This window comes from Archocentrus centrarchus, unplaced genomic scaffold (genome assembly GCF_007364275.1).
Source record: "Archocentrus centrarchus isolate MPI-CPG fArcCen1 unplaced genomic scaffold, fArcCen1 scaffold_24_ctg1_1, whole genome shotgun sequence".
NCBI classification, from domain to species: Eukaryota; Metazoa; Chordata; class Actinopteri; order Cichliformes; family Cichlidae; genus Archocentrus; species Archocentrus centrarchus.
In genome coordinates, this window is record NW_022060255.1 from 1120728 (window position 1) to 1128721 (window position 7994).

The window sequence follows — 7994 nt, forward strand, 5'->3', positions numbered from 1 at the left end:
GATCTGGTGGTCCACAGTATTGAAGGCCGCTGTTAGATCCAACAGGACTAAGGCAACACAAAGACCAGCATCTGCGGCTAAGAGAATGTCATTAAAAACCTCCAACAGTGCCAACTCAGTACTGTGGCGGGATTTAAAACCAGACCGGAAGTCTTCTAGGGTGTCATGCTTATCTAAAAATGAACTGAGCTGGCAGTAAACAATCTAGAATTTTTGAAATAAAAGGGAGTTTAGAAATCGGCCTGAAATTGGAAAGTTGAGAGGAGTCTAGGCCAGGTTTTTTAATGAGTGGGGTCACCACTGCGTTCTTAAGACAAGCAGGGACTATACCCTTTGCTAAGCTCCCATTGATAATACCAAGCACGTAAGATGCCAGAGTAGGAAAAACCTCCTTGAAAAGGCGAGGTGTCAAGGGGTCATTTGGAGACCCAGCAGGCTTCATATGACCAATGATATTTCTCAGAGGTGACAAAGTGACAAGCTCGAACTGGTCAAAAACAGGATGTGATCCCTTTCACATGAGGGGTCATAGAAGGAAGAACTAATGGGTGCCCCAATGCTAGCAACCTTATCAATAAACAACTTCATGAAGTTCTCACACAGTTCAAAGGAGTTCTCCAAGTAATCAGATTGAGGTTCACTCAGAACAGAATTTACAATTTTAAAAAGAACATGACGATTGTGACAATTAGAGGTGATGATATCAGAAAAATACTTAGATTCAACAGCCTTCACAGTTTTCTGATAAAACCGCCAACGATCCCACAGTAACTGGAAGGACACCTGTAACTTGTCCTTTTTCCACTTATGCTCAGCTCTCCTGCACTCGCGCCTGGCAGAGCGTGTTCGGTCATTCATCAAAGGCTCAGATCGAGGTTTGGAAGCTTTCATTTTCAGCGGAGCAACAGTATCTAATACAGTCAGGCAGGTCGAGTTAAATCGAGAGGTGAGTACCTCGACATCTGAATTAAGGCCGAGGCACTCAGAAGAGCTGATTACAGTGTTAAAGGCTGAGAAGAACTGAGCAGCAGTGGAGGAATTAAAGGCACGACAGCGCCATGTAGGAATGACAGATTTCACCATATGACATGAAAGAGGCGTGTCAAAGACAACGGGCATATGATCAGAGAAAACACCATCACAAACCTCTAAGTTAAAAACACTAAATCCATAAGTTAAAACAAGATCAAGAGTGTGCCCACGTTCCTGCGTTGGACTTGACACAGACTGCACAAAATTAAAAGAATCTGTAAGATGTAGAAAATCATTGGCCAATGGCTTCAAATTACAGCATACATGAATATTAAAATCACCAACTATTAAAATCTGATCATAGTTTGGCATTATTCCTGCCAGGAAATCAGCAAAGTCACTAAGAAAATCCTTGTTATACTTAGGTGGTCTGTAAACAACGGTGCACAGCACCGGAGGAGCCGAGCAAAGTTCAAATAAATTAACTTCAAAGTTGCAAAAAAATGTTGACAGCTGGACTTGTTTACACTTATATCGTTCTTTGTAAACAGTGGCAATGCCTCCGCCACGTCCTGACATTCTCAGAGAGTTAAAGTAAGAGCAGTCAGGTGGCAACAGTTCACAGAGAGTCACCAACAGTCGGTGATACACAGAAAATCCAGACCGCGGGACGTAAAGAAATCCTTCAAGATAAAGGTTTTGTAAGCTAGCGATCTAGCATTCACCAGGGCCACCCTGACAGGAGCTGGAGCAATAGCCGTTTGTTGGGCTCGAGGAAAAGGCTGCAGATTCTGTAGGTTCACCCCACGCCTGCAGAGGTAAGGAAAGGAGAGACCTGATGGTTGTACTATGACCGAGCCGACCACGGGAATCAGAGAGGAGGCAATCGGATCCAGGAAGCGTCGTGAAATGAAGCGATGAAATGCCGATTCCAGCATCCCCAGAGAACGTGGCAGAAGGACGCGCCAGAGCAGCTCTCAGGTTTGTCAGCTTGCCACCGCGTTTCCCATGACTTCTGCACCTTCGGCGCACAGCCGGAAAATGACGGAGACATGCCGGTACACCCAAACGAGGTGGGAGGTTGAAAATACCCTGGCTGTCATGACTGAGCTGTTCCCAACACTCGCATGATTGGTGAATATTTAGGAGTGTTTGGCGATCATAAGCCAGCAGAGAGTTGACGTTCAATGTTAGAAGCATCCAAAACAGCAGGAAAACAACCCGAGTTCACAGAGACAGACGGCCACAGACACTGGCGCCATCTTGAATCCTTTTCAACAACACTATCTAACATCTCAAAGGACAGCTCACCTTAGTGATCTCTCCCACCACTGCTGAGAGGAGTCGTGTCCTTATGAAAGACGTTTAAAGAATGACCTTCAACTCTATAAAAAGTGCTGAATCACATTCTGTCATTAACATGCAGTTTATTCTACCTTTGTCAGAGACTCCAGAAATAAAAATGGTGATAACATAATGTGAAACTCCAAAGACTGACATTTCATTCAAACTTCATTCAGTTCTTTGTCTGACAGTGCAGCTCAACACTTCGGCGGGAAAACTGTTCATATAACACTTAAAAATTTAGCCAAGATAACAAATTGTCCCCTAATGAATTATAAGGTTCTGTCTGCATTCTGACCAGTTTTGAGATATTAAGCTTTAAAGTTTTTGGACTCTGTATCGTAAAAATTACACATGGAATAAGTCTTGTTCACACATGATTATGAAACACACCCTAAATGTATTCTAAATCAGTAATATCAAAATCCTATTAAAAGAGCAAATGGGTTTTTTTAACAAGTAAAATGCAGAGAGAACCTTATAATTCTAAAAACTTGTTTTTTGTTTAGAATTATAAGGTTTTATCTGCAAAATTTTGAAAACTACTACTGATTTTCGAGGAATGAAAAACAGTTAACTTATAGTAATTTTTAAACCATAAAATTATAGATATAATAGAGTGTCCACAAGTATGGTTAAATCAATTTAATGAATTCTGTGACATTTTTGAAGTTTCTTCTTTCATGGAAAACTGTTTTCACGCACATTTTCCTTCCCTTGAAGAAGAAGCTGCTTGAATGTCTTTGGGAGGAAACCCACACAGACACGGGGAGAACATGCAAACTCCACACAGAGAGGCCGAGGTGGAATCAAACCCAGATATCAATCTAGCTGTGAGGCAGTAGTTAACACCACGCCACCTTGCTGCACAACATCTATCACACTATTTTAAAATTGTACAATTAAACAAAATAAAATCAAACTTTTCATTAAACTCATGTTGGCAGACTGAGCCCTCTTTTTCCCATCCTTTATTCTTCCAAAGTTTTCTTAAGATAAGAACATAGAATTATATGAAAACCAACAAGTAAAAATAAAATTTATAATAACTAGAATAAAATAAACATTTAATATAAATAAACTCAAATCTCAATAAAATTTGTACAGAGAGTCAAACAAATTCTGGATAATTTGCCATAATTGTTTTTTCTAATTTAGCTCAGACCTTTTTAACCCTCTGAGCTCTATGCTGGCCATTTGTGGCCACTTCACTCTCTTTTTTTTAACCATTTTAACTGTGTTAATGCAAATGGAATAAAATTTTACAAGGGTCTAGATTTCATTCTGATTTTTTAATTTTCAACTTCAGCTACTGAAATATGTCAATAATGTAGTGTGTACATCAAATTGTTCCTCTTGGCTCTATCGTGGCCACTTTTGGCCCATTAAAACCCATTAAAACTACATTTTTAAATCTCTTGTTATATGCAACATAAAAGCATGCATTTTGGGCACAACTGCTTTCATTCTAAACTCAAGACATGGAATTTGTAATTTTTAACAGTTTCTACCAGATTAGATAATTTATTAATTTTTGGCTGAGCAGGCAATTTTATGTAATATTCTTAGTTTCCAATGGGGCGTATGATGGCTTACTACACTCCAGTGGAGCAAATAAATCACACAATTTTGACATAGGAGTGATGTCACATAATTTTTTGTGTGTGTGCATGAAAATAATTATTCCTTTATGTGACATTCTAGCAGAAATATGTATTTGAAAGACAGACTGAAATAGATTATGACCTCCAAGTTACCAGCTATTCAGCTTTGAGTTTCCCAGGTATAACTGGCTTTGATGCACATGTTCAAAGCACTTGTAGCTTTGTTCTTTTCATTTAAAAAAATACCACACCCAAATATCTAACCTCTAAAAAAAGTTTAAAAAAAATTCACTGGCCATCTTGCAGAGTTCAAAGTTGCAGCTGCAGGGTAAACAACAACAACCTCTGGCACTGTTTGTAAATCTGTCCCGGAGTTTGTGCAGGTGCAGCAAAGACTGCTGCCAGAAGTAACCTTAGCAGCTTCAAGATCGTATTTTCTCCAGCAAGAAGGTCATATTCACTGCTTCAAGCACTTGACTATGTAATGTGCTCAAAGAGCGAAGATGGGGAGAAATCCTCTGTACTTGAAGACACATCAACTCCTGAAGATGAGGGCACACCTTCCTCAGAGGTTGACAGCATCAGCACTGATGATGAAGAGTACCAGCCAGTGCCTGATTCTACTTCTTTAGGGCGTGAGGACAATACAGACACAGCAGTTGGATCAGTGGATGTCTCATGATTGGAAACTTATGTGGTTTCCCACTGCTGAAGAGACCCTGCACTACAATCCAGTACCTGCTGGTCTCACCCCAGGGCCCACCCTGTATGCAATTGTCCACATCAGCAACTTGAAGTCTGCCTTTGACCTGTTTGTCACAGAAGAGATCATTCATCTTCTGTGCACCCACACAAACCTGCATGGGAGGAGGAGGTGTGAGGTTTGGAAGGATGTGGATGAAGTGGAGATGAGAGCCTACATCAGAATTCTGATTTGGGAAGTTAACCATGGAATGAGGGTCACATTCCAACTGACAGGAGCTACAAGGACTCACTGTCACATGTGAAAACATCTTTACTTCATTTTTCTTGAAACTCCTCAGAAGACAACTGGCTCTGGTTGGTACAATCAAGGAGAAACAAACCAGAGCTACCTCCCCACCTCCTCCAACTGTGACAGCACAAGATTCTGTCATCTGTCTTTCCTTTCACAAAACTAACATGGCAGTATCCTACATGCCCAAGCGAGGGAAGAATGTGCTTCTTTTGTGCACAAACCCCAGGCAACCAGCGGTCAGCGACGGGGAATAGAGGAAGCCTATAGCAGTTATATGATATAACTGGGATTTAAAGGGTTAAAATTCTGCGTTTGAATGAAATTTTAGTTTTAATGACAAGGACTGATGCAAATTTAAAAATTAAAGTTTTGAAAGTGAAAAAATCAGTTAAAAAATATTTATTTTAGAGCATTTTAGAGCACAAAAAGGAGGTGGCCATTTTTGGCCACGAACAAGCTGAGAGGGAGTTTTTAGGTTTTTTTCATCACTGCACAAAAGTAATGATTTATAAAAATCAATGATACTGCTGATAATTGACATGCATTTAGCTGCAATGAAGGTTAAAAAAATAAATCAGGTTGCATGTGTTATTTGGTAAAAAATTTACATTTATAATTTTCTCATTTTATAAATTATTAGGACTACATGATATAACTGGGATTTAAAAGGTTAAGATTTAGAGTTTGAATCAAATTTTGGTTCTAATGACAAGGACTGATGCTAATTTAAAAAATCAAGTTGTGAAAGTGTGAAAATCGGTTAAAAAATGTTAATTTTAGAACATTTTTAGAATATAAACATGAGGTGGCCATTTTTGGCCACGAACAAGCTGAAAGGGAGTTTTTTCAATTTTGCCTTCCCTGCAAAAAAATATTAATGCATAATAATCAGTGTTCTTATTAATCAGTTACATATCTCATGCTGTACTTTTGATAATACAAGAGAATCCCATAGTACTGAGAATATATAAAGTATTCAGTTTTGAGGTAATTTGCCAACAAGTGCATTGTTCAAACAAGCTGGCATTTGAAGGGTTAATAAATAAAAAAGGAATGAATATTTTACATTTACGTGAAGAACTGATGTTAGTTAAGAACGTTATGCAAAAAAAAAATCAAAAAACAAGAAAAATGTAAAAAATTATGCCCTCTTTTTGTTAGTGACCATTATTGTCCACGAACAAGCAGAAAGGGTAGTAAAAACGAACACGTTCAGATGCTACAAGCTACAATCTACCTAAAAAAGTCATTCTTTAAAATACTGAGTAAACATTTAGATTCTGAGTCCACTGAGTACAAAAATCCAAGTAAAAACTCATTCCACTTAAAAGGACGACTTGGATCTTTAATCAAAATCATTCTGCTATAAAAATGTCACTGACTACGAACTGTTTTCTTTCAGTTGTATTTATTCAGGAAAAATGTAATAATTTCTTTTGCTGTCCTCTTTCTGGTGTTTTTTTTTTTTTTACTTGCTCTTCTGGAGTTTGATGACAGAAATAAAAATAGACAGAGCTCATTAACATGGTAGCACTGCTAAGTCATAGAATATATTAAAATCTGAAGTCATTCTTCAATCAATAATATTTTATATGTGAGGTCACTTATATTATGACCTTTGACTATTCTCAGTATCACCAGCTACATGTTCTTTATGTTAGCACTGACCACAGACAAACAATACAAAACTAGCGTTAGCTCACTAGCTTGATAGCTAACAGTGCACAGAAACAGCTCAGTGTGATCTAAAAATAATAAAAAGTTCAGAGTTTTCCTGCCATTAGTATTTCTGTCTGTTGTCAACTCATTTTTGAACTCTCAACCTTTAGATGTCTTGTGAACAGAAGAAGCCTGTTAGAGGCCTGTTATGGTGCTGAATTATTTCCTTGTTTTGTAGTTTTATTAAAGCTCTGCACTGAATGAGCAGCTCACACCGTCATAACAAATAAGGAGAGGCAGGATCTCCTGATGCTGTTCCAGGATTGCTTTGACATGTGGTGAATTTGAATGAGACCTCTGGTCACACATCAGGTGCGACTCTGTCACAGTGAGGCTACATTTACTGCTGAGTCTCTTTATGAACCTCTTCCAGTGAAGTCTTTGTGTCTGATAGTTGAAGCACATAAACTGTATTTTGTGTTCTCAGATGTTTATGGACCAGTGCTGGTGCTGAATGAGCCTGAAGTCAAGGGAAGTTCTACTATGACCAGAAGGTGAGAGGAGTGGTCCTGAAGCAGGTGAAAGGGTTTTAGTTTGTAATCTCTGCTAATCTGTGCTCAGACTGGGAGAATAAGATATTTGTTGTGAAGGAACAGGTTTCAGACAATCCAGAGTTTGTGCTCCATCCTGAAGATGACATGACAGGAAAAACTGGGACACTGCTTCTGCTGGTCAACCATCTGCCAGTGGAAGTCCCACAGCAGCCCACCAGGTCAGAGCGGCCACAAAAAGGAGGTGAAAATGAGAAAGATCAGACTACAGAAGCTGATGCAGCTGACTCAGGTGAGGCGTTATTACTGTACATATGTATGTAGTTAATGATTAGGCAGATACACAGGTCAGTGATTTTGTTGCGTTTTCCATATTTCTTGATTTCTTGGTGCTGGCCTGTCTGATATGACTACAAGGAAAAGAAGACTTTATTAAATAATCTGTAGAAAGTGAACTCAAGATCCATAAAAACAATTCCAAGTGTTGATCATCTTCTCCTGCTCTTCACCCATGAGCAAGAAAGAAGAAAGTGGTAAGAAGTAAATAGTGTTTCTAAAATAATGTCCCACAATACTGGAAAACATCTCGAGGTTTTAACTTTGTTTCTTCTCTTTCAGCCTTTTGTCTTTGAAAGTCAGAAGAAAACATCACAGCAAACAATTCTCCTCATTAAAGATATAAATATCTTGTTCTGCATCTCCTCAGAATAACCAGAATTTATCCTGATGTTCTGGACTGACTCATCCTGAGAGCAGAGGTGAAAACACTGAGAGAAGATTCAAAGTGTCAAACTGTGTTTTTCTATTTGTGAAGGAAGACGTTTAAATCACTTTAGTTACAAATGAAAACATTTAATATATTAAAGA